This window comes from Montipora foliosa, chromosome 4 (assembly GCF_036669935.1).
Source record: "Montipora foliosa isolate CH-2021 chromosome 4, ASM3666993v2, whole genome shotgun sequence".
In the NCBI taxonomy this organism is placed as follows: domain Eukaryota; kingdom Metazoa; phylum Cnidaria; class Anthozoa; order Scleractinia; family Acroporidae; genus Montipora; species Montipora foliosa.
Window position 1 is genome coordinate 30,047,632 of NC_090872.1, and position 12,145 is coordinate 30,059,776.

Here is a 12,145-nt window from a genome sequence, read left to right on the forward strand (position 1 = left end):
TATGACCAGCTAGTTTGTGAGGTCCTTGATATCTCAAAGAATGCTTCCGTAGTTAATAGTGTTAAAAATATGGATATTGAAGTCACTGTTTCTTAGTGAATATCTGATCCCTTTTCGACTTCTGGGAAACTGGAGAAAAACGCTACCATAGAAGGAACAATTGAGGACATGGTTGCAAAAAGAGATTTTCCACCCTTAACAACAATTTGATGAAGATAAAGGTGTTATGTTTTATTGCAGTTCAGGAATATAACTTCCATTTTGTAATACTGATGTATGTACTGCTTTGAGTCCACGAAATAAATGGGCCTAATCGGCTAAATCAATGTTGTACCCAATTCAAACCTTGGGAATATAGAAGATATTACATAGCCGCTTGGAGATACAAAATTTCTTGTCTCGTGTTGAAAAATATTTCATGAGCGAGCGCAGCGAATAAGTTAAAAGTTCTACAAGCGGTCATGTAATATTCTATTTATTATATAAACACCAATGAAATAAGAGATCATTTCACGACAGGCATCAGAAGGCCCGATTTTTATATGTGACCATAGCAACAGCGATATTTTCACGTGTGAAGATTATCATGTTTGCGCGCGAAAGCTCACTTGGTTTTTCATTGATGTTTATATATTCAAAAAATTTTTTCCAGGTATTTCCATATTATTTAAATGTGAATGCTACACCAAATTCCAGCACAATACACAAATAATCTTAATCAAGACATTGAGTTAGTTAATTTAATCATATTGTTTACTTTCCCGCAAAACCTGGTTTGAAAATAAACATCTTTCTGACGCTGATGGGCACAAACCTGATACATTAAACATTTAACTCAGTCCTTGCATCTTATTAATAAATAGATAATTATATATATCAATTAAAAAAAGGCCTTCGTATACCTACATGTCTTGTACCTCATTAAAACCTCCTTCCAGTTGCTTACGCGCCGTTGGACTAAGTGCATTAGCGAGCTTAAGGACGCGCGTTTTTGAGACGTGGACGGCAACCGGAAGTAAGCTGTTTTCGCTTTTAACTTGTCTTCACACAACCACATTCACATTGCTAAGTATCTTTTCTCAATTAGAGATGATTAGTATAAAAATCTGGGTGATACCACTGCCCTGGCATGTTAAATTTTCTCTTCCGGTTGCCGTTCGCGTCTCAAAAACGTGCGTGCTTAAAGGGGCTAGGTCACGCTATTTTAGGTAATTTTGTTTAATTTTGTTAATTATGAGCTCTAAACGTCATATTGGCAGAGCAAGAGTCTTTCATTTGCAAAATCACGGCCACATAACAACTGAGAATGATTTTCAAGCTTTGTAAATGACATTTTGATATAGACGTTTTTCAAATTTACCCAAACTCAATCCATTTCAATCCTCTCCAGTTTTGTCCATCCATGTCCCTTCTTGGCTTCCCTGTGTTTTGTTAGAGTTCTTCTATAGTTTTGAACAGTTATTTTGATATTTTAGTTAATTCTATGACCATTCGATCAGTGCTGAAAATGCCTAAAATAGCGTGACCTAGCCCCTTTAAGCTCCCTATTAACTTGTGTGATTACAATTCGTTATATACCATAAAATTAACAATGACGTGTAGTGTGTCGGCGTCTCGTCAATTAATCATTTTCGATCACCGCAAAGTTTTTTTATTTTCGAGCACAATCGTTTGGTATTTCTTTTCAGTTTTTTAATGTCTCTATTCTGTTGATACCGATGTTCTTTTAGCCCCACAGTTTGAGACTTCGTTATGTTGTTGTTGATTGAATGTGAGCCAGCGAGCCATGCGAGTCAACATGCAATGCAAGTCACACAGTTATTGAAAGCTAACCATTTTAAAGTGGGTGCTTAGAGTTAAAAGCTGTTTATCAGCGCTATTTGAAATGGGTGCTTAGACTTAATGCTCGCAGATTGTACAGCCTCGTTGAATATCCACCAAGCCGCTAGCCACTTAAAAGTTCTGTAGCTGAAACTGTTTGTCTCTGACGTTATTGGCGTTGGTCGCTCGAATCTTGCGTGTGCAGCGATTTTCCCTTTGTTTGTGTTGACACCTATTGGATTTTGACTTTGTTTAGAAACCATTTGTAAACCCTAGGATTCACTAAAAAAACCACAAATTGTAAAACCTCTCAGAAAAATAAATAAGTAGTCGATAGACCAAGTACAAAAAACAGATTGTTTAATTTCTCTACCCATCTGCTTTGCCTCCAAAGCGATTACCGAGCGCACTTTAAAGATCTGAGATTACAAATTTACTAGATTTCAAGTGCACTATGCAGTGCGCAACATGAATAGAAAGCCATTGGGTTTGTTTGGGCAGTCTCGGCTGAGACCAGTACAGTCGTGATCACACTTGATTACACTACGATGACTTCGATAACTAACCCTATCCCTACCTAAGAATTACAGAGCTAGGCGGCAGTTTACAGAAACAGCTACTGCCCCGACGGAGGCCAGGAGAAACCTGCCGGAAAAAATCCCCGTTGGGGGGAAAATAAGGCAGGAAACCTGGGTAGGATCCATGACTTAATAAGTAAGCTCTGAATGCCAATCCTACGAAGGCCACGCTGCTAAGACAGAATTGAAATGAGTGTGAACTACTATTTAAACTGTGATAGAGAAATAAAAAATAAAATAAGAAATAAAAAAACGTTCATAGTACTGGCGTTGGCCAAGAATGATCTTCCATGTGACAAAACTCTCTTGTATGACTGTCATCGTGTCCCATGATGCACTGAACAGCCCCAGTCCCCACTGCTCTCATGCCGCAGAAATATTTCATTACCAGTTAATTCATATCCATTCAAAGGCCGCATTTTACATATTTCAGCTCTACTACACTACGTCGTGTACGAAATTGGTTTATCATTTTGGAATTAGCTCATGAAACGATTTAGGGCGCGTTCGATTTACCCTATTCCGGAATAAGAATACGTGGAGAGATGATTAAAACGGTATGTTTGGCGCGTTTCGAAGCCACAAGGATAATAAAAATATGTTTAAAATAGAATTTTAGCATCTCCCTAAAAACGAATGATTTATAACTTATATTCCATGTATTCCTATTCCGGAATACGGTCAATCGAACGCACCCTTAGTTTGGACTAGACTTCTAAAGATAAATTCGTTATAGTTGGGGTTAATATCTAACATGCTTAAGTAATCTTTTGAGTATCGAAACTGGACAGACACCACTGCTTGACTGGGCAATCACAACCTCATCTCCCTGGTCTGTCTTGCTTTTCTCCACTCTGATTGTCAGGTACCTGTCATCAATAGAGATGTGACTCATTCTGATGTTACGAACCTCATCGGATCTGAAAAAACCCGCAGCTTCCCGTATAGTATCAGGGGCACCCAACGAGAATGTAGTTCAAAACCACTTAAACATAGCATTGTTTAACGTACTTTAGTATTTAAACGGCAGATATAGGCATATTTTTATCCCCTAAAAATTTTTCATCTGTTCGGATTTCCTAGCTGAAAGTCTAGTGATCCGAAAATTATAGGGATAAAAACTTACCTTTCGAAAATTTCGGCCAGAAAAAAGGTCTCGAAAATTCTAGGTGACCTTTTTAGGGCAAAAATCCGTCTTGGGCACTTCTTCAATGACAAAGACGGGTTGGACTGGAGCTTGAGACTTAAGTCTTTCAACTGAGTCTTAAAGGGGCTAGGTCACGCTATTTTAGGTAATTTTGTTTAATTTTGTTAATTATGAGCTCTAAACGTCATACTGGCAGAGCAAGAGTCTTTCATTTGCAAAATCACGGCCACATAACAACTGAGAATGATTTTCAAGCTTTGTAAATGACATTTTGATATAGACTGATATAAATTTGAAAAAAGGTGGGCCGACTTTTTTCAAATTTACCCAAACTCAATCCATTTCAATCCTCTCCAGTTTTGTCCATTCATGTCCCTTCTTGGTTTCCCTGTGTTTTGTTAGAGTTCTTCTATAGTTTTGAAGTTATTTTGATATTTAGTTAATTCTATGACCGTTCGATCAGTGCTGAAAATGCCTGAAATAGCGTGACCTAGCCCCTTTAACAAAGGTAGCAGAATCCCGGTCCTTTTAAGGACTAAAAACTCCTTAAAGGGACAAATCTGGGCGTGGCCTAGGCTCTTTTTGACCCCTTAATGACACCATATTTAAAACATTTTGCTTAGGCAAACGTCCAGATTTCTTCTCGATATGAAGTTAATGACAGGCCTGCACGGACTCCTTCAGTGTGGTTTTTGCGGTTGCCTCGTGTTTGAGCCTAAAAAAAGCTATATTTTTGCTCTGACCAGCATCTCGTTCCATCATAAAATGAATGTGACCAGAAAATTAAGGCAAAAGGACTTTTTTTTGCATTTTTTACTTATTTCATTAAGTATTTTATTTTGTATGCAAAATGCTTGTTTATAGTGTATATAATTTTTTAGTTAGTCTTGCACAAGGCTCATGACAAGACAGTTATAAATAAATGCTGTATCATAAAGGACCAAACGTATTTTTTCTGCTTGTACAGGAATGGTTTCTACTTAGGAACCTAATGAAGAACCTACTTTAGCCTAAATTGCCAATCACTACCCCCAAATATAAGAACTTGTTTTGCCAAACTTGGAAAAATGTAGGTTCTTACACGCGGGTTTTTACTGTATCTGGATGTATATATAACTTCCAGTCACAAACTTAAGTAACTTACATATAACTTAAGCTTACCGATTGTTGCTGTTGCAGTTGAAAAAGTTCTAACTGCATTTGAAGAGCTTTCATTTCCTGCCGAACATAAACAAATAACAACATTTCTGTCATACTTGTAAACTTACTCTCAAAATATTTATGAAACTGACAACAAGAAAATTAATGGCTCAAACCAAATTGACCCGCTGTCTTGATTCGCTTCGTCGACTGCGCGTTTTCTCAGTTTTTTCAGCACAATAGAAGCCTCTACACAGAAGATTTTTGTTTGTTTTTACGAAAGGCAAAACAACGTGTTTTTTGCCGCAAACAAGAAAGCCAATTTTATAGTGGTACATCACTTGCACGCTTTTAACTTATTCGCCAACAGGCGAAGGGAGCCACGCAAGCTTCTAAGACTCTTCTAACACTAAAAAGTCCTTCGCATGGTGGAGGAAAGTTTTGCAACGCCTCATCATTTCCCGCCTTTGCAAACGCGGCTACCAGCTAAAAGTTAGAATCTTCCAGAAAAAAAGAACAAGCGATCGATTCTTTTCCTTTGCCGAGAAAGGTCGATGACCTGTTGTCTTCTTTTCTGGCAACCATCTTGCTTGCAACGAGATTATGCGCATGCATCAAATGGATTCCTAACGCACCAATCAGGCAAAAGTCTCCATTGCTTTTCGCAATATGATGAGCAATGGAGACTTTTGCCTGATTGGTCCGTTAGGAATCCCATTTGATGCATGCGCAAGGCATGCGCATAACCTCGTTGCAAATAGACTATTTATATCGTATGTGACGACGCGTGTGATCTGAAGAGGAAATCGAAGCGTCCCAAAAAACCATCAAATCATCCAGGACAACGTAGAAAATAGTAGCTGAGTGAACTTTATTTATTTAGCTGTCCATAAAATGAGTTTTCGAAAAGAAACAACGCGATTTGAAGTTTTAATGGAACATTTTCCTCGATTAGTTGACTGTCTCAAAATAGCGTGACGTCACGCGCTCTCGCATCCTGAGCGTTGTCTGCCCGTGGTCGTAGGTTTGATTCCTGCCCAGGACTCTGATTTTAAAGTTGTCCTACCCCCCGTTGCCCGTTGTCAACGCAACTTGCGTTGTATCAACTCCTTCCCTCGGGTCCATTACACATTTCCATCATGCGTGTATGTCGGTATTGTTTTTACATTTATTTTGTAGCGGTCACGGTCATTCAGTTGTAACTGACGCACGCACGCAAACAATCCACCGATATTGATTACCATTAATTTATTTGTAGCTGGGTTCCTCGTTCCTGCTCAACACGTTCCAACGAAGACTTTGCCAGGTAATGAGACACTCCTATTTGATTATTTTTTTGTTGTTTGATTGAACTATACTGCTTTCTGTTCTTTAATTAGTTGTACATTGTGATCACATAAGTATGGGTTATTGACCAAGCGTGAGGTCAAGATGACTGGATATTGGCCAAGTTCTTTTTTTGCGTGTTTATGGACCGAGACGAAGTCGAGGTCCATAAACACGCAAAAAAAGAACGAGGCCAATATCCAGTCATCTTGACCGAACAATCTTGGTCAATAAAGGATTTATTATATGACTTAAAACACCACAAAATGATCTTTGATCTTGCGGGACCAAGCGAGAAATCCCGAGCGGGCAGTATCGCTCCATCTTGCCCGCTCGGGTAGCCAATCAGAGCGCGCGATTTGGTTCATCTTGCCCGCTCACGGAGCTAGTCATATAATAATATGCCTTATAAGCCTGCTTTAAATTAAACTCTATACTGTTTCTCATTGTTTAATAGCAAGAACAAGTAATGCATACGTAATAAATTTCCTACTCGCCTCTCTTTTCTTTTCTTTGGATTAAAGTCAGTAACTATGTCGGCACACATTCCTTTTATGCATAACTTAACTGTTTATTTTCTGAGTGATCACGATCATTCAGAAGCTTGGCTGGTTGTCACGAACGCAGGCACGCACCGCGCACGCAATCAATCAACCAATGTTGCTTGCCCATTAATTCATTTGTAACGACTCGAGGAACATATCAAGGTAATAAGTAACATTAGCCTGAGAGTGTAATAAATTATTTGTTTCTTGTGTGATGGAACCATGAACTGCCCACCATTCTGAGAAAGTAAGTAAATGATATGTATCTTGAATTATTCCTGAACAGAGGTTTTAGTTTTTGAATTCGCTTAGATTCAAACTTGAGGGTGCCACAAAGCAAAATGACGATTGAGAAAGCATTCAATCAGTTTTAGCCATGACAAACTCTTTATGTCTACTCGCTTTAAAGTCTTACATAAAGCTAAGCAAGACCAGAGCCTCGTATAATGTATGCGTTCTCATCACAACTTTGAACCTTGCCGAGCGAAACCATGTATTTTTTGAGTTGTTCCTAGCAATCATGAACAGTCATCTCACCTCGATCCGTTCTCTTGAGAACTTTTCAGCTTTCCGCTCCAGTTCCACTCTTTTTGCATACTAGGCATAAATGATTTGTGTTATGAAAGTTAAAATGGATAACCACATTAAATCATCAAATTTTGCAGAGTCATTTCTTGTTGTCGAGCCTCACGTCGATTAGTACCCATTTTGGTAAGTTGCTCACTGTTACTCATTTCTTAATAACACGAACAAGTAATAATTTATGTGTGATAAACCAGTTCTGACGAATTTTGCGTTACTTTTTGTTGTTTTCTCTTTACTCAGTTTGGATCAAGTTACTGACTACGTCAGAATTCCTGATATGTTTATTTTCTAAAGTGATCATGATCACCGTCACTCATGATCAGTTGCGAATGACGCACCCAAATGATCCACTAGTATTATTTATCCCTTAATTTTTTGTTCAGCCAGATTCATTTTTCCTGCTCACAAGGTTCTAAAGAGGAACATTGCAAGGTATTTGGTAATATTAGCTTGCTGGGTGTAATCAGATATTTGTCTGTCGTTGCAAGATAATAAGTAACAATTAGCTTGAGGTGTCACGGTGCTAAATTATTTGTTTCTTGTGTGATCGAACTACAATGTAAAAACTGCCCTCCATTCTTTTCTTGCACATCGAGAAAGTAAGTAAGTAAATGATGTATCTTGAATTGTTTCTGAACAGAGAGGGTTTTTAGATTCAAAATTGAGGGTGTCACAAAGCAAATGACGATGAAGAATGCATTCAATCAGTTTTAGCCATAACAAACCCTTAATGTCTACTCGCTTTAAAGTCTTACTTAAAGCTAAGCAAAATCGGAGCATCGTATAATGTACCCGTTCTCATTACGACTTTGAACCTCGCCGAACGAAACCATTACTTGAGTTTTTCGGAGCAATGGAACAGTCATCTCACCTCGATCAGTGTTCAAATTGGACTGCTTCACCGATCAGTTGCGCTGTTTGCTCGAGTATGAAATGACTTCTCCATGCTGCTCCATTTGTTAGTTCTCTTGAGAATTTTCAGCTTTCCGCTCCTGTTCTACATTTTTAATGTATACTAGGCATAAGGGAATTTTGTTATGAAAGTTAAAAGTTTTCCTACAAGATTCGATAATGCATGGATAACCACATTAAATTATCAAATTTTGCAGAGTCATTTCTTGTCGTCAAGGACTTCGCATTGATTAGCATCCGTTTTGGTAAGTTGCTCACTGTTACTCATTTCTTAATAACACGAACAAGTAATTTATTTGTGATAAACCAGTTCTGATGAATTTTGCGTCACTTTTTGTTGTTTTCTCGACTTTACCCAGTGTGGATCAAGTTAGTGACTATGTCAGAATTCCCTACATGTTTATTTTCTGAAGTGACCACTGTCACTCATGATCAGTTGCAAATGATGCATCTAAATGATCCACCAGTATTACATGTATTTATCCCTTAAATTTTTTTCAGCCGGATTCAGTATTCCTGCTCAAAACGTTTTGAATAGGAACGTTGCAAGGTATTTGGTAATATTAGCTTACTGGGTGTAATAAGTTATTTGTCTGTCCTTGCAAGGTAATGGGTAACAATTAGCTTGAGGGGTCACGGTGCTAAATTATTTGTTTCTTGTGTGATCGAACTATATACTGCCCTCCATTCTTTTCTTGCACATCGAGAAAGTAAGTAAATAATGTGTCTTGAATTCTTCCTGAATAGAGAGGGTTTTTAGTTTTTGAATCCGCTTAAATTCAAAATTGAGGGTGTCACAAAGCAAATGACGATTAAGAATGCATTCAATTAGTTTTAGGCATAACAAACCCGCAATGTCTATTCGCTTTAAAGTCTTAGTTAAAGCTAAGCAAGACCAGAGCCTCGTATAATGTACATGTATGCGTTCTCATTACAACTTTGAACCTCGCCGAACGAAACCATGTATTTTGTGAGTTGTTCCGAGCAATCATGAACAGTCATCTCACCTCGCTCCGTTCTCTTGAGAACTTTTCAGCTTTCCGCTCCAGTTCCACTCTTTTTGCATACTAGGCATAAATGATTTGTGTAATGAAAGTTAAACGTTTTCCTACAAGATTCGATATTGCATGGATAACCACATTAAATCATCAAATTTTGCAGAGTCATTTCTTGTTGTCGAGGACCTCGCATCGATTAGATCCATTTTGGTAAGTTGCTCACTGCAGTTACTCGTTTCTTAATAACACAAACAAGTAATTTATGTGTGATAAACCAGTTCTGATGAATTTTGCGTTACTTTTTGTTTTCTCTTTACCCAGTTTGGATCAAGTTAGTGACTAAGAATTCCCTACATATTTATTTTCTGAAGTGACCACTGTCACTCATGATCAGTTGCAAATGATGCATCTAAATGATCCACCCGCGGTATTATTTATCCCTTAACTTTTTTTCAGCCGTATTCAGTATTCCTGCTCAGAAGGTTTTCAAGAGGAACATTGCAAGGTATTTAGTAATATTAGCTTGCCGGATGTAATAAGTTATTTGTCTGCCGTTGCAAGGTAATAAGTAACATTAGCTTGAGCGGTGTAATAAATTATTTGTTTGTTTCTTGTGTGATCCAACTGTACATACTTCCCTCCATTCTTTCCTTAACCATAGAGAAAGTAAGTAAATGATATATCTTGAATTGTTCCTGAAGGAAGAAGGTTTTAACTTTTGAATCCGCTTAGGTTCAAAATTGAGCAAGTCACAAAGCAAATGACCATGAATGCACTCAATCAGTTTTAGCCATAACAAACCCTTATTAATGTCTACTCGCTTTAAAGCCCGGTCGGGGGTACCCCCATTTATGGGCTATATAGAAGGTAAATATTTTAAGCAAGAGCCGGTACAGCGTAGATTTGATTTTAGTAGTGTACTATCTTTCGGCTGGCGAAAATAGCCTTCTTCAGGTACAATGAGAGTTTACATTGGATTGCTTTTCTGTACACATATATAGTAAGTGGACGTTGACGTAATACTGGAAAAATGTGATAAAATATGGTAGTTACAACAAATTTGAATTCAAATGCTAAGAGTAACAGGAAAATAACTGAAAAGACTGTAAATAATAAACTGAAATCTTATACGTTTCTTGGCGGATATTAAGACCGTTGGGATCAATTGTCATGCCTTACGGATAGAGTCTGTTGGAAAATATTGTTTCGATAGCAATTAGTTGCATGTCCTTAGAGATGTTGTGGCTTAAGTAAAATTAAGGCCTGGGTCACCCAGCATTTGAACCATTTTTTTGAAAAAAAAAAAAAAAAAAAAAACTTAAGTAGTTTGCACCCGATTTTTCTCAGACCTGACAGAAAGGTGCATTAGGAGCAGCCCTCTCAGCCTGTATTACTAATTTACCGGAAAGTAATATGATACCTTCAGTAATGGTTACTTTACGCGGCAAATTCGTTGGTTGTGTTCTGAAGCAAATTCCCACCACTAAACAAACAGAAAGACGGAAAGCAACAGTGGCTATGTCTATGAATAGATGAGATACGATTCATTAGTTTTACGCTTGGAATCCCAGCCAGAATTTATCCCTGTCCGAGGTGGATTCGATCGAGTTATGGTTTGCAATAACAACGCCATTCTCTTAAAATTCTTAGCACAAATAGTTGCACTCGTGGTTCCAACCGTGGTGAAGAAAACATTATAAGTTTGCATTTAGTTGAAAAATATCGAAGAATAAGAATAAATTACATGTGTAACATTTTTGCGCCAAAGTCGAAAAATAGCGCGGCATACGCACAACAATATTTTCAGAAACTCTTCACGAAATACTCCGTGATCATTAACAACATTTGCATTAAAACGAATTATAGCGCCAGTGCAGTCGTGTGGATCAGTCATGTCGGTTGTGTTTAATTGTGGATTTGCAAGAGTTGCTGTAAAGGAGAGCTGGCATAAAGTTGGAAGCAGTTCGATTTGAAACTGACCCTGGTGAGAGATGGAAGAATCGAAGAGGAGAGCCGAGACAACTTTGCCGTCGAACGCTCGACTTATATCAAAAAGTCTGAAGCAGTTTACAGCTCTTTCCGGAAGATGAATTCCAAAAGCCGATCACAGTACATAAACACATTTTCGGCTGCAAACTGGAAAGTTCTTCCAATGTCACAGAAAAAGCAGCATACATGGTCAAATTGTGGGGGTTGCCAAATTCATTATTTCGCCATCCATACTCTCTTTCCTAATGGAGATACTGTTAAGCCTCGAAAAATTGTGCAAGATATAGTTCGTAAAAGTGGTTTGAAGGCACAAAGTAAACTTAAACCAAACGAAACAGCCATAAAATATGCTGTCAAACACATTTATTCCAAACTGCTTAAGCACAAACGAAAGTAAGGGAACTTAACCTTCAGAAAAAAAATGTGAACGTCGAGAGAAATTAAAGCTCGCCAAGAAAAAAATGAAATTTAGGATCAGTGGGCTAAGAGAGACTGTGATGTGATGCTGGCAACAAGGCAGTCGTTCACCCAGAGGTTGAGACAAAGGCAATCTCTCCACTTTGAATCACCCACAGAGGCATCACTGAGGGCTCAGAAACATAAGAACCAGGAAAACCTTGGAGAAAGAAAACCCGAGCGCCATTCATCATCACCAGCTTCAGTCCACTTTGAGAGGGAAAACCTCCCACGAGAAGTACAAAATATGGAAGATGGTGAATGCATGGATAACCACATTAAATCATATTTTGCAGAGTCATTTCTTGTTTTCAAGGACTTCGCGTCGATTAGCATCCATTTTGGTATAAGTTGCTCACTGTTTCTCGTTTCTTTATAACACGAACAAGTAATAATTTATGTGTAATAAACCAGTTCTGATTAATTTTGCATTACTTTTTGTCAGAATTCCTTACAAGCTTATTTTCTGAAGTGCTCAGTCAGTCACTCATGATAAGTTGCAAATGATGCATCCAAATGATCCACCAGTATTATTTATCTCGTAAATAATTTTTTCAGCCAGATTCATTATTCCTGCTCAAAAGGTTTTAAAAAGGAACATTGCAAGGTATTAAGTGATATTAGCTTACTGGGTGTACCTGTAATAAG

The 12,145-nt window shown here is 38.0% G+C and overlaps 1 protein-coding gene and 1 long non-coding RNA gene across 11 annotated transcripts in view; one reads left to right on the forward strand and one right to left on the reverse strand.

Moving 5' to 3' along the window:
- The window catches only part of LOC138000583 (uncharacterized), a 7,436-nt gene extending 23 nt beyond the window's left edge, over window positions 1-7,413 (reverse strand). The window contains exons 1-3 of the long non-coding RNA XR_011123161.1: window positions 7,095-7,413; window positions 4,708-4,764; window positions 1-3,268 (exon numbers count right to left, since the gene is read on the reverse strand). The exon at window positions 1-3,268 is cut by the window's left edge and continues 23 nt beyond it. This is a non-coding gene — a long non-coding RNA (uncharacterized lncRNA). The remainder of the gene's footprint in view (window positions 3,269-4,707; window positions 4,765-7,094) is intronic.
- The window catches only part of LOC138000580 (tetratricopeptide repeat protein 28-like), a 39,280-nt gene continuing 32,485 nt past the window's right edge, over window positions 5,351-12,145 (forward strand). For 4 of the 10 annotated variants that reach the window (XM_068847104.1, XM_068847106.1, XM_068847109.1 and 1 more), the window contains exons 1-7: window positions 6,122-6,804; window positions 7,223-7,268; window positions 7,526-7,574; window positions 8,252-8,299; window positions 8,556-8,604; window positions 9,216-9,262; window positions 9,509-9,557. The gene's annotated coding sequence lies outside the window, so the exon portion shown is untranslated. The other 6 variants (XM_068847105.1, XR_011123160.1, XR_011123159.1 and 3 more) reach the window with 6 other exon arrangements.